Here is a 12722-nt window from a genome sequence, read left to right on the forward strand (position 1 = left end):
ACCAGGCATAACAATAATTCTTAAATATAAATAAAAATAACAATATTGGAATTGGAAAATCTCTTTTAAGAATGAGATTAGGAAGTACGGAACTCACAAACCTACTGTGGATAGGAAATATTTCAAGAAAACAACAAACAATTTTTAAGGGAACCCACAGACACATAATATTTACATTGTTTAGGTACAGTAAATAATCTCAAGATAACTTATAGTCTAAAGACATACAACCATGTGTTGTGGGATAATCTTTTTGTACATTGTGAAGATGTGTTGTTGCCAAGGCACCTTCTGATTGGTTTAATAAAGAAAGAGCTGAGTGGCCAACAGCTAGGCAGGAGAGGATACCAAGTTTTTCTGGGGAGAATTAAGGGGGATCTGAAAGGTGGAGAAAATCAGATTTATAGTATGAAGGTGAGTACAAGTCATGTGGCAAAATGTAGATTAATATAATCGGGTTAATTTAAGTTTTAAGAGCTACTTGGGAACATGCCTAAGGACAAGATTTCATACTTAATAGTAAGTTTCCATATCATTTTGTATTGGTTATATGTGAACACCATGTATTTTGAGAGTTGTTCTAATGTAGTAAGTTGGTTTCAACTTCACACTATGTAGACTGTTGTTTTCACCCAATTGAGTAGTTGCCCCGTAAGCAACTCCTGCCCTAATCAGAAACTGCAACCCCACTTTTACTAGCAGCTGTTGGCAGCGGACCAGAATCCTGTTCCCTCCTGCACAAGCTCTCTCAAAGCCACTAAGAGAAACTTTATCTGGATCTCTACTCCTCTACAGAACTCAGGATTCAAAGGTTGAGGTGAGATTCTGCTAGCTCAGAGGGTGAATTATAAGTGGCTAACCTCTCCTTTCTTAGTCTCGGGTGTGTGTGGGGGGGGGTGGGGGGGGAGTGGGTGGGGTGGATCCACTTAGGAACACTTGATACACTTGCTTCCTTTCTACCACTTCCTGTCAGCTAGTTGCAGGCTCAACCTCCTGATCACAGGTTGTTTCATTTAATCAAGCAAATGAACATGTTTTTGCATTGTAAACAAAAGCAGTAAGGAAGAAATGTAACACACCTTAAAATAATATTCCACATCAGATGATGATATACCACCCGATCCTTCTGTTTCTACTTCCCAAGTTCAGGCACCTACTAATCATTTTACTATGCAAAAGGACACGGGCATGTGTGAGTTTTGCTTTGAGCAGGAAAGAATTACATGAACCCACTGGGTGCTGTAAAATAATACTTCTGTACACTGTGTAAATTACACTGTGATTGGTTTGATAAAGAAGCTGACTGGCCAATAGCTGGACAGGATAAGGTTAGGTGGGAAAATCAGACTAAGGACACTGGGAAAAAGGACAGTCTTAGAGGTCACCAGGAGATGCAGGGGGAGCAAGACATGCTGGAAGACAGGGTAAAGCCAAGAGTCATGTACAATACATAGACTAAAAGAAATGGGTTAATTTAAATTATGGAAGCTAGTTAGTAATAAGCCTGAGCTACCAGTTGGAGAGCTGCAATCAATATTGAGTCTCAATGTTTGTTATCTGGGAACTGGCAATTGGGAAAGTGTTAGGAGTAGGTTTTCCTTGCCGGTCTGGTCCCACCGCTGCACCCTCTCCATTTTCCATCTTGGATCTCCTTACTACTTCCAGAAACCTCCTTGTTTCCTACTTCGGCCTATCTTGCTTTCCTGTTGGCCAACAGTGCTTTATTCACTAACCAATACATATTTACAGAATGCCATTTCCTACCAGGAAAGAAAAGCCCATCTACAACTAAGCAATGACCAGTATGGTAAGGATATCTGCTAGACCCTGCTCTTTTCTATGTTCTTAGTTTAAAAACTTGAATAGATCCAGAAAGCAGACATGACAATTGAAAACATAAACACATCCAAAAGTCCAACAATATAACCATGATTTTATAAAATTTAAACAGATCTTGGACTATCAGAATTTAAGAATAACCATGTAGTCAAAATTTAAAAGTTGAATTTCCTGCCATGTGGTGGTAGGAGTCTATAATCCTAACTACTGAGGTAGCTGAGGCAGGGGGATTGGTAAGCAAACTGGGTAACACAGGTAGGGCCTCTAAAACCTCCCCATAAACATGAATTTTCTAAATGCAGTATATGGGCTCAGGCTGCCTGTATGGAAAGCCTCTAGTTCGAAGACAGCTAATATTATTGTTGTTCTTCATTACAGCTATAAAAATAAAAGCTGGAGAAGGGGGAGGGTGGTGGTCCCGAGGTAAGGGACCATGTGTGAGAGCACAGCAGTGAGGGTGACCCAAGTGGGAGGGAATCCTAACACGCCAGGCAGACAGAGCTTGAATGAGGAGTTTATTTAGAAAGGGGAGTGAGGGGGAAGGGAAGAGACATAGAGGCACTGGGAACAGAGGAGAGAGGGGGAGAGAGGGGAAGAGAGGGGAAGAGAGAGGAAGAGAAAAGGAGAGTAGCTGGTGGCCAACCGAAAGCAGGAGAAAGAGAGAACAAGAGAGAGGAAGAGCAAAAGAGAGCAAAGTGGGTAGGGGTCTGACTTTTAAAGGGGTCCTTTACACCTGCCTGCAGAGCTAGTACTCATGGAACCCTGGGATGACCAGAGTACTGCCTGACTGCATTCTTCCAGGTGACAGGGGCAGGCCAGCATAATGCCTGAATCTTTACAATTATAGTAGCATTATTCTATAAATAAATCACTATGTTAACAGAAACCAAATGCACAGACCTGGGACTTAATAGTTCTATCAAAGTTTGTATTTATCACACTAAGTTTAAAATTATGTTCAATTCCAAGGATCATTATTAAAACTGTATTAACAAACTGGATGGATCACAAACTTTGTAATTGTTCAACTGTCCATAAATAGAAGTGATCATAAAATATAATTCAACCCATTCTCCATTTTCAGAATCAACCAGTAACTGCAAGAGCAGTGAAATGACTTGTCAAAGCACAGAATTTGCTATTGTGTGTCTACAAGGCTACATCTGGCAAACAAGCCAAATGACTTCTCCCTATGCCCATATACTGGGCACCTTTCCCTTTTCCCTCTGACTTTCTTCAGTGTGTGTGTGTTGGGGAAGGAGGATACCCAGGAAGTGCTATATATAATTCCCACGAAAAGAACCTACCAGCTTCTTAGAAGGAAAACCAACAACAAAAAAGCTCAAAAAAAAATAATGGGGGGGGGGCGGGTGTTCAATGCTATTGCAGTATTTACAATTTGGGATATAAAAACACCTTAGCATATACACCTTATTCACATTACAGACTGACATTGGACCTTCCAATCACAAGTGTCTTCCAAGTAAAAAAAAAGCAAGCTATTGTATTGCCTACCTTCTAAGGTCCGATGCCCATTATAACCAACTAGTAATTCGAATGTCTAAAATGATATTCAAACATAATTTACACACATAACATATAATGATATCAACTCACTCAATGTTATGTTTAATACAAACATAATGCACACTGGTCAGATCAGAGCAACTGCCCTAACTACCATCTCAAGAGTTCATTTCTTTGTGTAGGAAACATGAAATGGCTTTAAATTACATTTGTTTCTATAATAGCAAAGGTAAAATCACAACAATATGTTGAAGGCCTCTAAAACATCAAAACTTATCACTTCAGTCTCACAATGAGGCTGGTAGTCAGGCCATACTTGTAAATGTAGTTTCATTTTGTGGTGTATGCCTATATTTCCAGCACTTGGGAGATGGAGGCAGGAACAGCAGGAGTTTGAGCAGAGCTTAAATGAGACCAAATCTCAAACAAAACAGAAAAGAAATGGAAATAAGGAACTTATGTTTCCTAGGACAGAGAACAACTTTACAATTAAAAAAGCAATCTAGCTAGCAAATCTTTTGTACTAAAAAGAACAAAACAAAACAAACAACCACAACTACAAAAACGCTGCTAAAAGTGTCAGCTTCTTGGGCTGGAGAGATGGCTCAGAGGTTAAGAGCACTGACTACTCTTCTAGAGGTCCTGAGTTCAATTCCCAGAAACCAGTTCAATTCCCAGAAACCACATGGTGGCAGAACGTTTACCTAATAAATAAACCAAAAAGTGTCAGCTTCTTGTGTGGATCATGACATTAAATTTAATAACAGTAAAAGGTTTCTGAATTTGTAATCCTACAAAAAATCCAAAGGGTTTCAGGCAGTGCTCAATCATGTTGTTTGGGCAATTTCTCTGTGTATACATTTGGGCCATGCACTGACCGAATAGCTCCTCTAATGCCTTGGTTAAAGTTGGTAAAGGCCATGTGCTATAGAAACATAATGGTTTAATTATGGAAAACAATATTTTCTATAATTTTCCTCAGCATGTATCAAATTAGTTTACCTTTGGACGGTATTATGCCATATTGCTTGGTTTTAAAATTATTTCAAGTTGATGACATCAAGCTCGTTCCAGTTTAGAATACAATTCCTATGAATCTCTAAGATAGTCCTTAACATATTTCTGATACTGTATTATGAACTTATGCAAGAATGTCATTCTTAGCACTGTACCAGTCAACCTATAAAAAATTCTCAAGGATAATTAAACAAAATTTAATTATTTATGGAATAAACAAGCTATCACTTGTATACAGCTTTATCTTTAAACAGGAAAATATCAAAATGATTATTTACTAAATGTTTGACTTGAATATTTTATATACCAGGGTCATAGACAAAAGGAGCTGTAAGTGGAAATGTCAAGAAGTCCCTGCCCTAGCAGCTGAAGAGAGAGATGGCTTAGTGTAAAATATGGACTTTGCAAATATGGATGAGAACATGCAGACAGGATGGATACACTGGGGGTTAGGGGTGGCGTGCAGCTGTTTACACCTGTAATCCCAGTGCTGAGGAGACAGGGACATGAGGATTTCCGGGCCAGTCAAACAGTGAGCTATAGGCTCATCGAGAGATGATCTCAGTAAGGCACAGGGCTTTGAGGAAAACATCTAATGTTGGCTTCCACCTCTGCAAACCCACACACAATGCAAGCACACAGACAGAAAGACAGAGACAGAGAGACGGGGTGGGGTGAGAAAAGTTCTGTTCTAGGAAAGTAAAGCTTTTACATTTACTATTTATTTCAAGTGATTACCAGTGCATTCATACTGAAAAGCTACAGGATTTAAACAAAAAGTAATATACAATTACTTTTAAGACTGATTTCATAGTTCTTAAGCCACAAGTTTTTAAGCTATGGGGAAAGAGTATTCCTCAAATGCTCACCCTTCTTATCAACCTTCCACATAACCAAAGGGTTACAATAGAGAATGGAATTTTAAACACAGCATGTAAGTTACGAACTCTCCCAATACCATTGAAATGTTGGTCTTCAAACATTAAGGGGTGTATACCCTCCCTTATATACTTTCTAATTTCACTCTTTCCAAGTTCAGTTTGTCATAAATACTATGACACCTTTATCTTCAAAATGTCAGAAGACTCCTCCAGAGAGATTTTGTCTTTCTACAACTTGATACTAATTGTGGCAGATAATATACTAATTCCAATATTAGAACAACACAACTATACCAAAGTCCAACTTTAATAATAATAAAATACTCATACAGCAATATAGCCAAATTTCACACCTCAATAGGTAGCCCAGGCCGGCCTGAAATTAGTGGCAATCTTCCTGACTCACAGTGCTTGCATTACAGGTGTGAGGAACCACATTCAGCTTTCTTTTCCACTTTTAAACTAAAATTTATATGATCCACCTTTCGAACTTTCAACAGAAATTATATACCTCCCACATTGTGCTTCAATTTAGATCTAAAAAATTCAGACTGAATTCTAAAAGTAGCTTCTTGAATTACTGACCACCAACAGCCATATTTGAGAGAAAAAAAATTTTTTTTTTTGTTTGAGGTCTAAATTGTTAGTAAATTAGGAATCTTAAAATGCTTTCTTAGCTCTTTGAATTTTGACATGGTATTTAATATACTATTTTTCATTCATATAAAATATTTTGTAAGTTATACTATCCATCTTTAAAGGGCATTAAAAAATGGAGCTGCACTTACAGATGGTTGTGAGCCATCTTGTGGGTGCTGAGAACCAAATCTGGTTCCTTTATAAGTGCTCTTAGCCACTGATCCATCTCTACAGATTGTTTCTGACATTTTAAATGTGTATTTAATATGTTTCTCTAAGAAGCCTTTCAAAGCCACCCAGTGGTCTCCACAAAGCCCTTGAGCAAATAGAAAATATATCCTCCTGGGAAAAACTACAGTTCTCAGATAGAAGCTGATGTCTTTAAAAGAGCACATAACCACTAGTGGAACATGGGCTGTGCTTAAGTTCTTGTTGCTTTCTTCAGACACTGACCACACAATCATAAACAACAGCAGCCCTGCACATATTATCAGATGAAAAGAGGAAGGAAGATACATCACTCTCTTTTCTTCACTCAAAATTTAGTGACTTATTTGACAGGGTCTTACAATATTACCTTGGCTGGCCTGGAACCCTCTATGTAGACCAAGTTGGCCTTAAATTCAGAGAATGGGCCATGTTGGTCTCCTGACTAGAGTGAATTTTTTAACCATCTTAGACACCTATCTCCTCTTTTATGTGCTTTAAATATGGCTAAAACCAGGCATGGTGGTGTACACCTTTAATCCCACCACACCAGAGGTAGGTAGAACTCTGAGACCGAGGCCAGTTTGGTCAACAGTGAGTTCCAGGACAGCCAAGGGTACATAGGGAGACTTGTCTCAAAAATCCCCAAAACGAATATCTAAGGACAAGACTCATGACACATGGCACCATAAAATACTAAGTTTATAAGATACAGAAAACACATGCAATGTTCTCTTTGTAACACCAAAAGACTGGACCTGAACTTGACAGCTGTAGTGTACAAACTAAAAAGAACTAAATCTAAGTTCTAAAACTTATAGTTCTAAGTTTGACAGACCTGAAAATCAAGGTCTCATTACTTTTTTCCACCTTCCTGCCTCTTAACCTTCCACCCCCAGGACCTAATTTTTTTTAGGGTCACCAAGATACCTCAACTAAATCAAAAGCTATTTACCACACATTTTTCTCAATCTTGTTACATGTAACTCTAGTAATCGTATGTTTGTATTATTCCCTTCTGCCCCATTTCCTCACTAGTTCTTTTAGGACATCCTAGCATGTTTCTTTTATCTAAATATTAAGTTCATGAAGGTGGCTGTCAAGTATGCATTAGGACTACTTTGTATTTTTTTTCTGAATGCTGCCATTTCCTGTTTGATGAATCCATTCACTCTAGGCTTTTAATCACTTTTGGGCCTTCATTATCTGCAACTGTTGCTTCGTCTTACCCAGCACTCATTTTTACAGTAGTCATTTTCCAAAGGGCAGAAAGAAAGGCTGGTGGGATACTAATTTGAAGTGGCCCACAATCAGATTTTAAGAGTATATACGTTTATTTTTAAACATATTAGATGGTTAAAAACAAATAACAATGTACATTTTAGTTTTAAATTCACTTAAGAGATAGTAAATTAAAACTGAGTATAGTACACACCTGTTACTCCAGTACTCTGAAGGATGGCAAATTTAAAGCAACTTGGATGCACAGTGAGACATAGTTGGAGGTGGGGGTGGGGCAATAAACTTAAGTATTAACAACAGATGGGATGAAGACAAACCCAAAACTTGGTGAATGACTTCAGTTCAGGAAATAACAGCCACAGGAACTGAGTTATCACTCAGGCTCATTTGGGTCAATGCTTAAAATCCTTATACTACTTACTAGCCAGATATATAAATTATCAACTTAAAAAATGTTTTCTAGGTTTACTGCAGTACAGATTTAAAGAAATAAGCTTCTTCCCGCCCCCCAAGTGGGGGCAAATATTTTTATCCTCTAGCTGGTTAGGTCCTTAACAAATAGTAAAAGTTATAGGGCTGGGATATAGCTTAGTGGAGAATAGTTGATTAACTAACTAGCCGTAACTCTGGAACACATCTGAACCACAGTACTTGAAAAGCCAAGGCAGGAGGCCCATTTAGGGACATGAGGAACCTCTGCTTCAAATAAAACCCCAGCCAGGATGGGTAGCAAATGCCTGTAATTTTGGTACTAGGGAGTCTTTGGTAGGAGTTTGAGTCCAAACCCTGAGCTATGAAGTGGAACTTGAAAAACTACAATAAACAAAAATTACAATTATTGGTATTTGCATGTATGTGCCTACAATCAGACCAGAACATGCCAGAAGCCTTCTGACTCTCCACTCGGTTTTTAGACAGTCTACCCAACTGCTGGAGTCACAGGTGTGTGGAATATTGCCTGGTTTTATGTGACTGCTGGAGATTTGAAACCCAGATTCTGACCACCAGTCGCCTCTCCTACCCCACAATTATTATTATTTTTTATCTCTTAGCCATCATGTCTTCCTTTACAGCAATCACCAGACACCTGATCCATACTATCTTTTTCTGTGAGTGGATTTTCTACACCAAATTTCCTGTATCTTCTCACAAGCCTTTGTTTTCATCCTTGGGTATGAATCCTATGATTATAAGATAACTTCTGTGGTGTAAAGGGCAGTACAGGGAACTAAACCTAGGCCCTCATGAATGCCATTCAAAGAGCTCTGTCCAGTTCTATGGCAACCCCCACCTACCTTATTTATGTAGCACTGGTTAGACTGGAACTGCTGCATAAACCTAGCTGGCCTTGAACTCCTCAGAGAGCTTCTGCCTCCCAACTGCTGGGATTAATGGTATGTACTGCCACACAGTTCACAGACACTTTTAGTATAAATTTAAGTGAAGTAGCTTGGTAGTAAGAAACAAAGCCACATTCCCCCTGATTCAGCAGACCTGCCAAAGTGAATGAAGAGGTTCTTTAATAGTTGAATAAAAATGAAAATTAAGCTGGTTGTGGGACCCCAAATCTTTAATCCCAGCACCAGGCAGAGGTAGGTCAATCTGTGAGTTCAAGGCCAGCCTGGCCTACAATGAGTTCTAGGCAAGTTAGAGCTAGTCTCTCTCAAACAAACACAGAAAAATCTGACACAAATCAATCTCTCAATGAGTACAGTAAGTATACTTTTACATGGATCTATTATTTGGTATTCCTAACTCGTAATAATGTAAACAAAAAACAAACTATACCAACCACTATACAAGATAGGTGTATAAGCATGGAGAAAGCCCAATAAAGAAAAATAGACTGACAAGGAAAGCAGAAGTTCCTAGACAGCAGTTTTTTTTAAAATACCACCAATGCTCTCTATAAATGTTGGTTCTGCCTTCCTTTAATATTCAGAACCAAGCAGTGATACTAAGGGTGAATCCAACACCCTTAGTATATGCCTGTTGAACCTCAGTAATAGCCCTCTTAAATAGGTACAGACTTAGGCCCCTAAACATGGCTGGCCTCCCACTGATCTCTAGAACAAAATGAGAAATATATGTGGCACTTGAACAAATTTATAGTTAGCTTGAGAAGGAAACCACAACACAAAAGTTACTCTCTAAAGAATACTTTGATTCACAAAGATGTTAGGACTGTATAACTCAGGAAACTAACATTAAACTTAGATTTCCAAGCAACAATTAACATTGACTGAGATGAAACATTCATTGTGTTACTCCACCCATAAGGGCTTGCTTTACTGAACATCTTAGTCAGAACTCAGATACAAACCTCAGTCAGGGCCACTTTCACTGTAAGAATACAGTTCTCTCCTGAGCATGGCAGCACATACCTTTGAAGATCTCTGAATTTGAGGCCAGCCTGGTCTACACAGTGAATTCCAGGAAGGCCAGAACTACATAGAGAGCCCATCGTGAACCCTGGGGGTGGGGGTTTCTAAACATATAATTGATTTTGTAATTTTAGCAATGATAAAATCATATAGAACCAGTATGGAATAAATTTCATAAAAAGATTATCACCCAGTTAACTCACAACTTGTGCAAGGGGGGCAGGGCACAGATTTAGGGACACAGGATTATCTGCAAAGACATTTAAGAAATTCTGTGCTGGGTTCTGAACTAGACCTGATCCCAAGATTATTTACTATATAGAGCACAAATGAGGAATCTTTATGAATTAAAGCCCAGTATGTAAATGAAATGTAGAATAAGAAAAAGAAAACTAGTATCCAAAACCTTGGATTATTCTGAGAACACAGATTATGCTACATGGAAGAGTATTTTTTTTCTTTCTACCAGTACTCTACTGTTCTCCCTCCATTTTTAGCTGTCTTAAAAAAAAAAAAAAATGAACTAACCATAGTATAAGACTTTTATACAGTCTGAAATTCTACAGCAAGCTTGAGAGGCGATACTATTATCTTTATAAATGAAGGAATGGCCTAAAAATAACGTCTCAAAATTTAAAAAAGCACCTTTAAGCATTTACCTGGCCCAGGCTGCCTGAAACCTATCACTGTCTTTCTCTAGTGTTCCTATGCCACCAAACAGATAAAACCCAGTTACACCTGGCAACACTTTAACCTTCACATGTAACAATGTTCAATACTAGAAGGCAAGCTAAAGAAAAATTACCAGTTAATAAGGGACACTTCGATAGCTCACAGAATTCTCTTTGGGCTTTGAAAGGACAGCCTTGACTACAGTACCACTAAAAATTTGTGTGACCTTGATCAAATTACTCCAGTCTCTCAAATATTATATCCTCAACTGTAAAACAAGTATAAGGGCACCTTCCTCAAAGACTAGAAGGAATAATAATAATAAAAAAAGTTAACGTATATAAAGGTCTTATGATTAATACATAGAGGTTAAGTAATGGAGAACACACACCTGCAGACCCGAAAAAAAAACAAAAAACCTACTAAACAGCTTATTTTGAAAAATCCATTCCAGAAAAGCAAATAATAACTATTTTACTATATACAAACTCGAACTGTTTCTAATTTTCGGAGAACCAATGTATTTGGGGCATACCAGAAAGGACGCTGCAGTGCATCGTTGACACACACCTAAAAATGGCTCCAGCCAAAGCAACATCTTAATGACCAACGTAGAAGCTTGACTCTACTTTTTAAAAATACCGGAGGTTTAACGTGGTGGTCGCTTAATACCACCCCACCTATCACTTCCATTTGCAGGAATTAACTACCAAGCACTTAATCGAGCATCCCCCGAATCTTCTGGTGCGTTCCAAAAGAGAAATCCTAACAGTAGAGCCGCCTACTGTACGATTCTAAGTATCCTACCGGGGTATGAATTTATGAGCCCAGGCTGTAGACCAGTCAATGCGGAAATCCGGGTAGTTTTAACAGCCAGGAATTATTAGGCAAGTTAGACGACCCCAAAATCTTGAACAACTTTAAACATACATCTCTTTAAACGGATCAGGTCGCTCCTTATATGCAAAACCAAACAAGAATCCTCCCTGACTCCCATGTTCCTTTCTTCAGTCTTAAATGGGGTCTTTATCCTAGCAACCAGTGATACTAAACGCTCTTAAAAAAAAAAAAAAAAGGCAGCAGCCGAGCGGTATTCCCGCAATTGCTGGGCTGGAGCGGCCTAGCGGGAGAAAGGACAACCCAAATCTTCCAAGAAGTTGTTCGCATATTAGCGGAAGTAGGGCTTGTCCTGGGTCCCCGCAGAGCCTCTATGATCGGCCTGGGCCATAACACTGCTCGCTGCAAACGCGAGCACCACGCCGGGAGCGTCCACGGGCAGCAAGGGCCCTCGGAGCAGCCACGGGCACCATCCTCCACGCCGTGGAAGAAGGGCGCGCGCGGGCCCGCGGCTGGAGGTGGAGGGTCCCTCGGCCGCCGCAGGGCCGCCCGGCCGCCGCACACGCCGCGCACATGGGCGGCGGGCCCGCGCCGGATCCCCGCGGACGCCGCGATGCCGGGAGCCCAGGCAGAGGCGCCGCGGGCCCCAGGCCTCCCGCGCCCGCCCTCCTCCATCGGGCCTCCTCACCGCCCCGACGGCCTGGCTCTCCTTACCCGCCAGGGTGAGGACCTAGTCTGCGCGCTTCCAGGGGCTCGTCAGGTACGGGTTAGGGGTTGGGGAGGGAGCCTCGAAGGATCGTCCGCAAGGCCGCCCAGTACGGAAAGCCCGAGCCGCGGCCGTACAAACCGCCAAAGCACTTTCGCTACCTCCTGAGAGGGTGAGAGCAAGCGAGAAAAAGAAGCAAGATGGCGGCTAGCCAGCCCCTGCGTGCTACGTCACGACGTTGCGTACGTAAAGAAAATCTCCGCAAGACCGCCGGGGGGGGGGTAGTTGAGACTGCGTGGTCACGTGACACTTCCGTAGCATCTCGACTGTGGTCCGAGGGTAATGCTGCCTCCTACTGGAAGGAGGGAGTTCCATCTACCAGAACGATCTCAGGAAGACAAAGCTTTTCACCTGGGAAGATTCCAGAAGTCTTGAGTCATCCGGAATACATTTTGGTTTGTCTCTGTGCATTGGCACAACTGATGGACGAGCGTATAAATTTACAACCAGCACTTTGCTGGACTGTCCTTCGACTAGGAGGCAAAGTGAGAAGGTATGGTGTGGCAGTTTGAGAAGTCTGAAGTTACCTGAGCGTGAAAAAGTAATCCAAGTGTGAGGAATAAACGGCCTGGTGAGCTTTGATGGTACCACCCTTGGCATTTGTAATTATGGGTGTAAAATAAGGCACTGTTCATTTCTATGATTTCCCTGTCAGTGTTTATCTCTTGAACTAATTAGCAAAGAAAACTAACAGTTAAGATTCACTCATGC

At 40.4% G+C, this 12722-nt stretch overlaps 1 protein-coding gene across 11 annotated transcripts in view; it reads right to left on the reverse strand.

Moving 5' to 3' along the window:
* Prrc2c (proline rich coiled-coil 2C) overlaps positions 1 to 12109 on the reverse strand; it is a 78635-nt gene extending 66526 nt beyond the window's left edge. For all 11 annotated transcript variants that reach the window (XM_051186113.1, XM_051186108.1, XM_051186104.1 and 8 more), the window contains exon 1: positions 11960 to 12109. The gene's annotated coding sequence lies outside the window, so the exon portion shown is untranslated. The remainder of the gene's footprint in view (positions 1 to 11959) is intronic.
* Positions 12110 to 12722: the final 613 nt, after the last annotated feature.

The sequence above is a fragment of the Phodopus roborovskii genome, unplaced genomic scaffold, assembly GCF_943737965.1.
Source record: "Phodopus roborovskii unplaced genomic scaffold, PHOROB, whole genome shotgun sequence".
Classification (NCBI taxonomy): Eukaryota; Metazoa; Chordata; class Mammalia; order Rodentia; family Cricetidae; genus Phodopus; species Phodopus roborovskii.